The sequence below is a fragment of the Lampetra fluviatilis genome, unplaced genomic scaffold (genome assembly GCF_964198595.1).
Source record: "Lampetra fluviatilis unplaced genomic scaffold, kcLamFluv1.1 SCAFFOLD_900, whole genome shotgun sequence".
Taxonomy (NCBI): Eukaryota; Metazoa; Chordata; class Hyperoartia; order Petromyzontiformes; family Petromyzontidae; genus Lampetra; species Lampetra fluviatilis.
This window is the reverse complement of record NW_027621783.1, coordinates 10001-22365: the sequence shown is the minus strand read 5'-3', so window position 1 is coordinate 22365 and position 12365 is coordinate 10001. Positions and strand designations below refer to the sequence as shown.

Genomic DNA, 12365 nt, shown 5'->3' with positions numbered 1-12365 from the left:
GAGCGATCTCGCTCCACGAAGACCTCCACCGACTGAGTGTCTCTGAGTGTGTCTGTGTGTCTCTCTGTGTGTCTCTCTGTGTGTGTCTCTGTGTGTCTCTCTGTGTGTCTGTGTGTGTCTCTGTGTGTCTCTGAGTGTCTCTCTCACCGTGCTGAGTGGATGTACACAACCCGCAGAGACCCCCGGAGCGATCTCGCTCCACGAAGACCTCCAGTGCCTGAGTGTCTCTGTGTGTGTCTGTGTGTCTGTGTCTCTCTGTGTGTCTGTGTGTGTCTCTGTGTGTCTCTGAGTGTCTCTCTCACCGTGCTGAGTGGATGTACACAACCCGCAGAGGCCCCCGGAGCGATCTCGCTCCACGAAGACCTCCACCGACTGAGCTCCGTCCCATCGCAGCAGAAGTCGATCGCTCAACGTGACCAGCACGGAGTCACCCACGCGGTACAGACGCAGGGATTGCAGACTCGCTGGGAGAGACAGGCTGCAGGCAGGGTGGGTGGGTGGGTGGGGGGGTTAGTGGGGGGTTAGTGGGGGGGTGGGTGGGTTGGGGGGTGGGTGGGTGAGTGGGGTGAGTGGGTGGGTGGGTGGGTGGGTGGGTGAGTGGGTGGGTGGGTGGGTGAGTGGGTGGGTGGGTGAGTGGGTGGGTGGGTGGGGGGTTAGTGGGGGGGTGGGTGGGTGGGTGGGTGGGTGAGTGGGTGGGTGGGTGAGGGGGTGGGTGAGTGGGTGGGTGGGTGGGTGAGTGAGTGGGTGGGTGGGTGAGTGGGTGAGTGGGGGGGTGGGTGGGTGGGTGGGGGGGTTAGTGGGGGGTTAGTGGGGGGGTGGGTGGGTTGGGGGGTGGGTGGGTGAGTGGGTGAGTGGGTGGGTGGGTGAGTGGGTGGGTGGGTGGGTGGGTGAGTGGGTGAGTGAGTGGGTGGGTGGGTGAGTGGGTGAGTGGGTGGGTGGGTGAGTGAGTGAGTGGGTGGGTGGGTGGGTGGGTGAGTGAGTGGGTGGGTGAGTGGGTGGGTGGGTGGGTGGGTGAGTGGGTGAGTGAGTGGGTGGGTGGGTGGGTGAGTGGGTGGGTGGGTGAGTGGGTGGGTGGGTGAGTGCGTGGGTGAGTGGGTGGGTGAGTGGGTGGGTGGGTTAGTGAGTGGGTGGGTGGGTGGGTGGGTGGGTGAGTGGGTGGGTGGGTGAGTGGGTGGGTGGGTTAGTGGGGGGGTGGGTGAGTGGGTGGGTGGGTGGGTGGGTGAGTGGGTGGGTGGGTGGGTGAGTGAGTGGGTGGGTGGGTGGGTGAGTGGGTGGGTGGGTGGGTGAGTGGGTGGGTGGGTGGGTGGGTGGGTGAGTGGGTGGGTGGGTGAGTGGGTGGGTGGGTTAGTGGGGGGGTGGGTGAGTGGGGGGGTGAGTGGGTGGGTGGGTTAGTGGGGGGTTAGTGGGGGGGTGAGTGGGTGGGTGGGTTAGTGGGGGGTTAGTGGGGGGGTGGGTGGGTGGGGGGGTGGGTGGGTGGGTGGGTGGGTGAGTGGGTGGGTGAGTGGGCGGGTGAGTGAGTGGGTGGGTGGGTGGGTGAGTGAGTGAGTGCGTGGGTGGGTGGGTGGGTGAGTGGGTGGGTGGGTGAGGGGGTGAGTGGGTGGGTGAGTGGGTGAGTGGGTGAGTGGGTGAGTGAGTGAGTGGGTGGGAGAGTGGGTGGGTGGGTGAGTGGGTGAGTGAGTGGGTGGGTGGGTGGGTGAGTGGGTGGGTGGGTGAGTGGGTGAGTGGGTGGGTGGGTGAGTGAGTGGGTGGGTGGGTGGGTGGGTGAGTGGGTGGGTGGGTGAGTGGGTGGGTGGGTGGGTGGGTGGGTGAGTGGGTGAGTGAGTGGGTGGGTGGGTGGGTGGGTGAGTGCGTGGATGGGTGGGTGGGTGAGTGGGTGGGTGGGTGAGTGGGTGGGTGGTTGGGTGAGTGGGTGGGTGAGTGGGTGGGTGGGTGGGTGGGTGAGTGGGTGGGTGGGTGGGTGAGTGAGTGGGTGGGTGGGTGAGTGAGTGAGTGAGTGCGTGGGTGGGTGGGTGGGTGGGTGGGTGAGTGGGTGGGTGGGTGGGTGGGTGGGTGAGTGAGTGGGTGGGTGGGTGGGTGGGTGAGTGGGTGGGTGGGTGGGTGGGTGAGTGGGTGGGTGGGTGGGTGGGTGAGTGGGTGGGTGGGTGAGTGGGTGGGTGAGTGGGTGAGTGAGTGGGTGGGTGGGTGGGTGAGTGGGTGGGTGGGTGGGTGAGTGGGTGGGTGGGTGGGTGGGTGGGTGAGTGGGTGAGTGAGTGGGTGGGTGGGTGGGTGAGTGCGTGGATGGGTGGGTGGGTGAGTGGGTGGGTGGGTGAGTGGGTGGGTGGTTGGGTGAGTGGGTGGGTGAGTGGGTGGGTGGGTGGGTGGGTGAGTGGGTGGGTGGGTGGGTGAGTGAGTGGGTGGGTGGGTGAGTGAGTGAGTGAGTGAGTGCGTGGGTGGGTGGGTGGGTGGGTGGGTGGGTGGGTGAGTGGGTGGGTGGGTGGGTGGGTGAGTGAGTGGGTGGGTGGGTGGGTGGGTGGGTGAGTGGGTGGGTGGGTGGGTGGGTGAGTGGGTGGGTGGGTGGGTGGGTGGGTGAGTGGGTGGGTGGGTGGGTGAGTGGGTGGGTGAGTGGGTGAGTGAGTGGGTGGGTGGGTGGGTGAGTGGGTGGGTGGGTGGGTGGGTGAGTGGGTGGGTGGGTGGGTGGGTGGGTGGTTGAGTGAGTGGGTGGGTGAGTGGGTGGGTGGGTGAGTGGGTGAGTGGGGGGGTGGGTGGGTGGGTGAGTGATTGGGTGGGTCGTTGGGTGAGTGGGTGGGTGGGTGAGTGGGTGGGTGGGTGGGTGAGTGGGTGGGTGAGTGGGTGGGTGGGTGAGTGGGTGGGTGAGTGGGTGAGTGGGTGGGTGGGTGGGTGGGTGAGTGGGTGGGTGGGTGAGTGGGTGGGTGGGTGGGTGGGTGGGTGAGTGAGTGAGTGGGTGGGTGAGTGGGTGGGTGGGTGAGTGGGTGGGTGAGTCGGTGAGTGAGTGGGTGAGTGGGTGGGTGGGTGGGTGAGTGGGTGGGTGGGTGAGTGGGTGGGTGGGTGGGTGAGTGGGTGGGTGAGTGAGTGAGTGAGTGGGTGAGTGAGTGGGTGGGTGGGTGGGTGGGTGGGTGGGTGAGTGGGTGGGTGGGTGAGTGGGTGGGTGGGTGGGTGAGTGGGTGAGTGAGTGGGTGAGTGGGTGGGTGGGTGGGTGGGTGAGTGGGTGGGTGGGTGAGTGAGTGGGTGGGTGGGTGAGTGGGTGAGTGAGTGGGTGAGTGGGTGGGTGGGTGGGTGGGTGAGTGGGTGGGTGGGTGGGTGGGTGGGTGGGTGGGTGAGTGGGTGGGTGGGTGGGTGAGTGGGTGGGTGGGTGAGTGGGTGAATGAGTGAGTGGTGAGTGAGTAGGTGGGTGAGTGAGTGGGTGGGTGGGTGGGTGAGTGAGTGGGTGAGTGGGCGGTTTAGTGGGTGGGTGGGTGGGTGAGTGAGTGAGTGGGTTAGTGGGTGGGTTAGTGGGGGGTTAGTGAGTGAGTGGGTGGGTTTGTGGGTGGGTGAGTGGGTGGGCGGGTTAGTGGGGGGTTAGTGGTGGGTTAGTGAGTGAGTGGGTGGGTTGTGGGTGGGTGAGTGGGTGGGTGAGTGGGTGGGTGGGTGAGTGGGTGGGTGGGTTAGTGGGGGGTTAGTGGGTGGGTGGGTGAGTGGGTGAGTGAGTGGGTGGGTGGGTGAGTCGGTGGGTGAGTGATTGGGTGGGTGAGTGGGTGAGTGGGTGGGTGGGTGAGTGATTGGGTGGGTGAGTGGGTGAGTGGGTGGGTGGGTGAGTGATTGGGTGGGTGAGTGGGTGAGTGGGTGAGTGAGGGGGTGAGGGGGTGAGTGAGTGGGTGGGTGAGTGGGTGGGTGAGTGAGTGGGTGAGTGAGTGAGTGAGTGGGTGGGTGAGTGGGTGGGTGGGTGGGTGGGTGGGTGGGTGAGTGATTGAGTGACTGAGTGGGTGAGTGGGTGGGTGGGTGAGTGGGTGAGTGAGTGAGTGGGTTAGTGGGTGGGTTAGTGGGGGGTTAGTGAGTGAGTGGGTGGGTTTGTGGGTGGGTGAGTGGGTGGGCGGGTTAGTGGGGGGTTAGTGAGTGAGTGGGTGGGTTGTGGGTGGGTGAGTGGGTGGGTGAGTGGGTGGGTGGGTGGGTGAGTGAGTGGGTGGGTGGGTGGGTGAGTGGGTGGGTGGGTGGGTGAGTGGGTGAGTGGGTGAGTGAGGGGGTGAGGGGGTGAGTGAGTGGGTGAGTGAGTGGGTGGGTGGGTGAGTGATTGAGTGAGTGGGTGGGTGAGTGGGTGAGTGGGTGAGTGATTGAGTGACTGAGTGGCTGGGTGAGTGGGTGGGTGGGTGGGTGAGTGGGTGAGTGGGTGAGTGATTGAGTGAGTGGGTGGGTGAGTGGGTGAGTGGGTGAGTGATTGAGTGAGTGGGTGGGTGGGTGGGTGGGTGGGTGAGTGAGTGAGTGAGTGAGTGAGTGGGTGAGTGAGTGAGTGAGTGAGTGGGTGGGTGAGTGAGTGAGTGAGTGAGTGGGTGAGTGGGTGGGTGGGTGAGTGAGTGAGTGGGTGAGTGACTGAGTGGGTGGGTGAGTGGGTGGGTGGGTGGGTGAGTGACTGAGTGACTGAGTGGGTGGGTGAGTGGGTGGGTGGGTGGGTGAGTGGGTGAGTGGGTGAGTGATTGAGTGAGTGGGTGAGCGAGTGGGTGGGCGAGTGGGTGGGCGAGTGAGTGGGCGAGCGAGTGGGTGAGTGAGTGGGTGAGCGAGCGGGTGAGTGAGTGGGCGAGCGAGCGGGTGAGTGAGTGGGCGGGTGAGTGGGTGGGTGAGTGGGTAAGTGAGTGGGTGAGTGGGTGAGTGAGTGAGTGGGTGAGTGACTGAGTGGCTGGGTGAGTGGGTGGGTGGGTGGGTGAGTGGGTGAGTGGGTGAGTGATTGAGTGAGTGGGTGGGTGAGTGGGTGAGTGGGTGAGTGATTGAGTGAGTGGGTGGGTGGGTGGGTGAGTGAGTGAGTGAGTGGGTGAGTGAGTGAGTGGGTGGGTGGGTGGGTGAGTGAGTGAGTGAGTGAGTGGGTGGGTGGGTGGGTGAGTGAGTGAGTGAGTGGGTGAGTGAGTGAGTGAGTGGGTGGGTGGGTGGGTGAGTGAGTGAGTGAGTGGGTGAGTGACTGAGTGGGTGGGTGAGTGGGTGGGTGGGTGGGTGAGTGGGTGAGTGATTGAGTGAGTGAGTGAGTGGGTGAGTGAGTGAGTGAGTGGGTGAGTGGGTTAGTGGGGGGTTGAGTGTCTGTGTGTGTGTGTGTCTGTGTGTCTGTGTGTGTGTGTCTGTGTCTGTCTGTGTGTGTGTGTGTCACCCACGCGTTGTCTCCGCTGTAAACCGCCCCTTGTTGGAGTCTCAGCTCCTCCACTCCCGGCACAGAAACGAGGAGTGCGAACGAACAGCCGCCGCCCCCACCACCGTCCCCCTCATCGCCGTCGCCTTCTCGACACGACCACTCCGCCTGTCGCACGCGGGGAGAGAGACACGTGGAGAGAGACACGCGGAGAGAGACACGCAGAGAGAGACACGTGGAGAGAGACATGGAGAGAGTCACGTGGAGAGAGACACGCGGAGAGAGACACGCGGAGAGAGACACGTGGAGAGAGACACGTGGAGAGAGACATGGAGAGAGACACGCAGAGAGAGACACGCGGAGAGAGACACGTGGAGAGAGACACGGAGAGAGACACGCAGAGAGAGACATGGAGAGAGACACACGCGGGGAGAGAGACATGGAGAGAGACACGTGGAGAGAGACATGGAGAGAGACACGGAGAGAGACACGTGGAGAGAGAGACACACGCAGAGAGAGACATGGAGAGAGACACGTGGAGAGAGACATGGAGAGAGACACGGAGAGAGACACGTGGAGAGAGACACGTGGAGAGAGACACGTGGAGAGAGACACGTGGAGAGAGACACGTGGAGAGAGACACGTGGAGAGAGACACGTGGAGAGAGACACGTGGAGAGAGACATGGAGAGAGACACGTGGAGAGAGACACACGCGGGGAGAGAGACACGTGGAGAGAGACACGTGGAGAGAGACACGTGGAGAGAGACACGGAGAGAGACACGTGGAGAGAGAGACACACGCAGAGAGAGACATGGAGAGAGACACGTGGAGAGAGACACGTGGAGAGAGACATGGAGAGAGACACGCGGGGAGAGACACACGCAGAGAGAGACACGTGGGGAGAGAGACACACGCGGGGAGAGACACGGAGAGAGACACGTGGAGAGAGACACGGAGAGAGACACACGCGGGGAGAGAGACACGTGGAGAGAGACACGGAGAGAGAGACACACGCAGAGAGAGACACGGAGAGAGACACGTGGAGAGAGAGACACACGCGGGGAGAGACACGGAGAGAGACACGTGGAGAGAGACACGGAGAGAGACACACGCGGGGAGAGAGACACGTGGAGAGAGACACGCAGAGAGAGACATGGAGAGAGACACGCAGAGAGAGTGAGACACGCAGAGAGACATGGAGAGAGAGACACGCAGAGAGAGACATGGAGAGAGACACGTGGAGAGAGACATGGAGAGAGACACGTGGAGAGAGACACGGAGAGAGACACGTGGAGAGAGACACGGAGAGAGACACGTGGAGAGAGTGAGACACGCAGAGAGAGACACGCAGAGAGAGACACACGCAGAGAGAGAGACACGTGGAGAGAGACACGCGGAGAGAGACACGCGGGGAGACACGGGGAGACACTGGGAGACACGGGGAGACACTGGGAGACACAGGGAGACATTGTGAGACACGGGGAGACACTGGGAGACACGGGGAGACACGTAGAGACATTGGCAGACACGGGGAGACACTGGGAGACACAGGGAGACATTGTGAGACACGGGGAGACACTGGGAGACACGGGGAGACATTGGGAGACACGGGGAGACACTGGGAGACACGCGGAGACACGTAGAGACATTGGCAGACACGGGGAGACACTGGGAGACACTGGGAGACACAGGGAGACATTCTGAGACACGGGGAGACACTGGGAGACACGGGGAGACATTGGGAGACACTGGGAAACACTGGGAGACACAGGGAGACACTGGGAGACACGGGGAGACACTGAGAGACACGGAGATACACTGGGAGACATTGGGAGACACGGTGAGAAACGGGGCGACACAGGGAGACACTGGGAGACACGGGGAGACACGGGGAGACACGTGGAGACACGGAGAGACATTGGTAGACACGGGGAGACACGTGGAGACACGGAGAGACATTGGGAGACACTGGGAGACATGGGGAGACACTGGGAGACACGGGGAGACACTGGGAGACATGGGGAGACACTGGGAGACATTGGGAGACACGGTGAGATACGGGGAGACACAGGGAGACACTGGGAGACACGGGGAGACACGGGGAGACATGGGGAGACACAGAGAGACACTGGGAGACGCGGAAAGACACTGGGAGACACTGGCAGACACGGGGAGACACGGATAGACACTGGGAGACACGGGGAGACACGTAGAGACATTGGGAGACACTGGGAGACATTGCGAGACACAGAGAGACATTGGTATACACTGGGAGACACTGGGATACATTGGGATACACTGGGAGACATTGGGAGACACTGGGAGACACGGGGAGACACGGGGAGACATGTATAGACATTGGGAGACATTGGGAGACATGGGGAGACATGGGGAGACACAGGGAGACACGGGGAGACACGGGGAGACATTGGGAGACATGGGGAGACACGGGGAGACACAGGGAGACACGGGGAGACATGGGGAGACACGGAGAGACATTGGGAGACACTGGGAGACATGGATAGACACGGGGAGACACGGAGAGACACAGGCAGACACGGAGAGACACGTAGAGACACTGGGAGACACTGGGAGACACGCATAGACATTGGTAGACACTGGGAGACACGAGGAGACACGGGGAGACACGGGGAGACACGTATAGACATTGGGAGACACAGGGAGACACGGAGAGACACTGGGAGACACGGGGAGACACGGGGAGACACGGGGAGACACTGGGAGACACGGGGAGACACTGGGAGACACGTATAGACATTGGTAGACACTGGGAGACACGGGGAGACATTGTGAGACACGGGGAGACACTGGGAGACACTGGGAGACACTGGGAGACACGGGGAGACACGGGGAGACACGGGGAGACACGGGGAGACATTGGGAGACAGGGGAGACACGGGGAGACACTAGGAGACACTGGGAGACACGGGGAGACACTGGGAGAGATGGGGAGACACTGGGAGACACGGGAGACACAGGAAGACACTGGGAGACACGGGGAGACACGGGGAGACATTGGGAGACACGGGAGACACGGAGAGACATTGGGAGACACTGGGAGACACTGGGAGACACGGGGAGATATTGGGAGACACGGAGAGACACGTAGAGACATTGGGAGACACTGGGAGACACGGGGAGACACGGGGAGACACGGAGAGACACAGCGAGACACTGGGAGACACGGGGAGACACGTAGAGACATTGGGAGACACTGGGAGACACTGGGAGACACGGGGAGACACGGAGAGATATTTGGGAGACACGGAGAGACACGTAGAGACATTTCGAGACACTGGGAGACATGGGGAGACACGGGGAGACACGGAGAGACACTGGGAGACACTGGGAGACACGGAGAGACACATAGAGACATTGGGAGACACTGGGAGACACGGGGAGACACAGGGAGACACGGAGATACACGTAGAGACATTAGGAGACACTGGGAGACACGGGGAGACACAGGGAGACACGGAGAGACACGTAGATACATTAGGAGACACTGGGAGGCACTGGGAGACACGGGGAGACACGGAGAGATGTTGGGAGACACGGAGAGACACTGGGAGACACGGCGAGACACTGGGAGACATGGGGAGACACGGGGAGACACGGAGAGACACTGGGAGACACGGGGAGACACGGTGAGATATTGGGAGACACGGAGAGACACTGGGAGACACGGGGAGACATTGGGAGACACTGGGAAACACTGGGAGACACAGGGAGACACTGGGAGACACGGGGAGACACTGAGAGACACGGAGATACACCGGGAGACATTGGGAGACACGGTGAGAAACGGGGCGACACAGGGAGACACTGGGAGACACGGGGAGACACGGGGAGACACGTGGAGACACGGAGAGACATTGGGAGACACGGGGAGACACGTGGAGACACTGGGAGACATGGGGAGACACTGGGAGACACGGGGAGACACTGGGAGACATGGGGAGACACTGGGAGACATTGGGAGACACGGTGAGATACGGGGAGACACAGGGAGACACTGGGAGACACGGGGAGACACGTGGAGACACGGAGAGACATTGGGAGACACTGGGAGACACGGGGAGACACTGGGAGACATGGGGAGACACTGGGAGACATTGGGAGACACGGTGAGATACGGGGAGACACAGGGAGACACTGGGAGACACGGGGAGACACGGGGAGACATGGGGAGACACAGAGAGACACTGGGAGACACGGAAAGACACTGGGAGACACTGGCAGACACGGGGAGACACGGATAGACACTGGGAGACACGGGGAGACACGTAGAGACATTGGGAGACACTGGGAGACATTGCGAGACACAGAGAGACATTGGTATACACTGGGAGACACTGGGAGACATTGGGAGACACTGGGAGACACGGGGAGACACGGGGAGACATGTATAGACATTGGGAGACATTGGGAGACATGGGGAGACATGGGGAAACACAGGGAGACACGGGGAGACACGGGGAGACATTGGGAGACATGGGGAGACACGGGGAGACACAGGGAGACACGGGGAGACATGGGGAGACACGGAGAGACATTGGGAGACACTGGGAGACATGGATAGACACGGGGAGACACGGAGAGACACAGGCAGACACGGAGAGACACGTAGAGACACTGGGAGACACTGGGAGACACGCATAGACATTGGTAGACACTGGGAGACACGAGGAGACACGGGGAGACACGGGGAGACACGTATAGACATTGGGAGACACAGGGAGACACGGAGAGACACTGGGAGACACGGGGAGACACGGGGAGACACTGGGAGACACGGGGAGACACTGGGAGACACGTATAGACATTGGTAGACACTGGGAGACACGGGGAGACATTGTGAGACACGGGGAGACACTGGGAGACACTGGGAGACACTGGGAGACACGGGGAGACACGGGGAGACACGGGGAGACACGGGGAGACATTGGGAGACAGGGGAGACACGGGGAGACACTAGGAGACACTGGGAGACACGGGGAGACACTGGGAGAGATGGGGAGACACTGGGAGACACGGGAGACACAGGAAGACACTGGGAGACACGGGGAGACACGGGGAGACATTGGGAGACACGGGAGACACGGAGAGACATTGGGAGACACTGGGAGACACTGGGAGACACGGGGAGATATTGGGAGACACGGAGAGACACGTAGAGACATTGGGAGACACTGGGAGACACGGGGAGACACGGGGAGACACGGAGAGACACAGCGAGACACTGGGAGACACGGGGAGACACGGGGAGACACGGAGAGACATTGGGAGACACTGGGAGACACTGGGAGACACGGGGAGACACGGAGAGATATTTGGGAGACACGGAGAGACACGTAGAGACATTTCGAGACACTGGGAGACATGGGGAGACACGGGGAGACACGGAGAGACACTGGGAGACACTGGGAGACACGGAGAGACACATAGAGACATTGGGAGACACTGGGAGACACTGGGAGACACGGGGAGACACAGGGAGACACGGAGATACACGTAGAGACATTAGGAGACACTGGGAGACACGGGGAGACACAGGGAGACACGGAGAGACACGTAGAGACATTGGGAGACACTGGGAGACACTGGGAGACACGGGGAGACACGGAGAGATATTTGGGAGACACGGAGAGACACGTAGAGACATTTCGAGACACTGGGAGACATGGGGAGACACGGGGAGACACGGAGAGACACTGGGAGACACTGGGAGACACGGAGAGACACATAGAGACATTGGGAGACACTGGGAGACACTGGGAGACACGGGCAGACACAGGGAGACACGGAGATACACGTAGAGACATTAGGAGACACTGGGAGACACGGGGAGACACAGGGAGACACGGAGAGACACGTAGATACATTAGGAGACACTGGGAGGCACTGGGAGACACGGGGAGACACGGAGAGATGTTGGGAGACACGGAGAGACACTGGGAGACACGGCGAGACACTGGGAGACATGGGGAGACACGGGGAGACACGGAGAGACACTGGGAGACACGGGGAGACACGGTGAGATATTGGGAGACACGGAGAGACACTGGGAGACACAGAGAGACACGGGGAGACACTGGGAGACACTGGGAGACACTGGGAGACACGTGGAGACACGGAGAGACATTGGGAGACACGGGGAGGTATGTGTGTGTCTGTGTGTCTGTATGTTTGTATCTAGGTATGTGTGTGTATGTGAGCATGTGTGTATCTACGTGTGTAGCTATGTCTGTGTGTGTGTGTGTATGTTCGAACATTCCACGTGGCCACACGAAGTGGCTTTTCGCTGTTTCTGGAGGAGCCCCGAGGGTGAAGATTCAATCTCCTGGCTCCGCCAAATGGGGTTTGGTCAGCAGACGTCATAGACGCCTGTCCCCCCGGGGCCTCCGGCACAAGCTTGTTAGTTACAGATTTCAGTCGTGGTTTAGTGGTTATTCATTGAAGGTAGAGGGGTTACCAGCCCGAGTGGAGGACTGTCCACCCCTCATGGTGGCAGGAGCCAGAGCCGGTCCACCGGACCTCCTGAATGCCACAGAGATCCAGGCGGTACCGGTCCAGCTCCCGACGGAGGAGTGGCAGCCTCTCCTCCTCCGCAGCGAGCGCTCGAACATTCCACGTGGCCAAACGAAGTGGCTTTTCGCTGTTTCTGGAGGAGCCCCGAGGGTGAAGATTCAATCTCCTGGCTCCGCCAAATGGGGTTTGGCCACGAGACGTCTTAGACGCCTGTCCCCCACCCCCGGGGCCTCCGGCACAAGCTTACCAGTTAGATATTTCAGTCGTGTTTTAGTGGTCATTCATTGAAGGTGGAGGGGTTACCAGCCCATCGCACCCGTCCAGAGCCCCCGTTTAGCCGCTGTGGTGGTCACAGACGCCCCGAGGGGAGAGGGCCAATCGGAATTGGCCCTTTCCCCCCCAACTCACGGCATTGTCCACGACAACGTTGCCCGTCCGGCACCCCGAGGAGATTAGCGGGTTGTTTTTGCCGGGTCAATGGGCGAGGTTTAGGACTGTGACTCATGCGA

The 12365-nt window shown here is 61.3% G+C and overlaps 1 long non-coding RNA gene across 1 annotated transcript in view; it reads right to left on the bottom strand.

Annotated features, from left to right (window-relative positions):
* Window positions 1-419: 419 nt before the first annotated feature.
* Window positions 420-12365, bottom strand: part of LOC144955691 (uncharacterized) — a 13215-nt gene continuing 1269 nt past the window's right edge. The window contains exons 2-3 of the long non-coding RNA XR_013641778.1: window positions 5328-5470; window positions 420-478 (exon numbers count right to left, since the gene is read on the bottom strand). This is a non-coding gene — a long non-coding RNA (uncharacterized LOC144955691). The remainder of the gene's footprint in view (window positions 479-5327; window positions 5471-12365) is intronic.